Source organism: Sorex araneus, chromosome 7, assembly GCF_027595985.1.
Source record: "Sorex araneus isolate mSorAra2 chromosome 7, mSorAra2.pri, whole genome shotgun sequence".
Classification (NCBI taxonomy): Eukaryota; Metazoa; Chordata; class Mammalia; order Eulipotyphla; family Soricidae; genus Sorex; species Sorex araneus.
This window is the reverse complement of record NC_073308.1, coordinates 26,460,646-26,462,247: the sequence shown is the minus strand read 5'-3', so window position 1 is coordinate 26,462,247 and position 1,602 is coordinate 26,460,646.

The following is a 1,602-nucleotide window of genomic DNA, read 5'->3' as shown; positions in this document are numbered from 1 at the left end:
TCTCTTTGACCCATGGAATAAAAACACTTTGCTTGATATTAAGAATTTAGAGTTCTATTTTTGTGTGTAGTTATCATTGGATACTTTTACTGTCTAATTGTCAGAGATTCAGAGATGACTGCTTGACTAGAGCTGTTACCGACTGGATTCCACAGGACGTCAAAAGACCAAGTGGCTGCCCACCAACGAGATGGTCAGACTTCTTCATCAAAACCCTGAATGAACAGTTTGAGGCTCTTCGTGTTCCTGGAGCGAGCAGATATCATTGGGCTACACTAGCACGAGACAGGGACAAATGGAGATGTTACTGGCGCCCACTTGAGCAAATCTAAGATCAACGGATGACAAGTGACATCAAAAATTATCAAAAATTATCACTATCACTGTCATCATGTTGCTCATCAATTTGCTCGAGCGGGCACCAGTAATGTCTCCATTGTGAGACTTGTTACTGTTTATGGCATATTGAATACGCCATGGGAGCTTGCCAGACTCTGCTATGTGGGCGAGATATTCTCGGTAGCTTGCTGGGCTCTCTGAGAGGGGCAGAGGAACGGAATCCGAGTTGGCTGTGTGCAAGGCAAACGCCCTACCACTGTGCTATCGCCCCAGCCCGTGTCGGAAATTTTTTGATCAAAAATTAAGGGAAATAAAACTGAAAAAGAATGAAAAACATTGATAAACAAATTTACTGACTTATTCAGTTGCTTTATTTCATATGTGAAGTCTATATGTATATTTTTTTTGGTGGGGGGTCAATCCTGGCAATGTTCAGGGGTTAGTCCTGGCTGTGCACTCAAAAACCACATCTGGCAGTGCTCAGGGATCATTTGGGATGTCAGGGATCAAAACTGGGTCTGCTGTATGCCCGGTAAAACACCCTATTTGCTGTACTAGTGCTCAAGCCCCATCTATTTTTTTTACCCTGATTTTTATTTTGGAAATTTCAAAGATATACAATAAAATACCAAGCTTCAGCAGGTATAAGTTCTTGTTTTCTCCAAGCTGTGCACTTGGAACATATTCTAGACAGCAGATAATTCCATCCACAAATATCTGACTTTCTCTAAAAGATACTTGTATTCACTTTCAATCATGTGAGAAGATGTTATATTGATTGAAGAGCACAGTAGTAACAGTTTTATACCAAAATAGGTGTTCATGGAGAAACTAAAATCACTTTTAGATATTATTTATGTACCGATAGTTCTGGTTTGGTTTGGCTCTGTCGGGTGGTGTGGGGGATCGAACCTGGGTCAGCTACATGTGAGGAAACACCCTGCCTCTTGTTGTCCTGCATCCTCAGGCTCTCAGATGCTGATGACTGTTACTATTCCTGAGCTGATATTTTTTTCCCTTGAAATTCGGTCTTAATATTTTGAGTTCCTTTCTGTGGATTTTATCCCTTTCTCTGTACCCCCATGAGGGGGCAGAAGAAGGAAGAGCAAAGTAGAATTTAAATGAATCTAGCTTGAAGTTCATCTTTATTCATCAGTCACTAAACATTTTTGGAGTAACTTTTCAAAGTTACTCCAGAAACAATTTACAATGCCTTTTTACATTTTTTACAGTAATAACTGGGTATTTCTAGGGGGAGTTAAA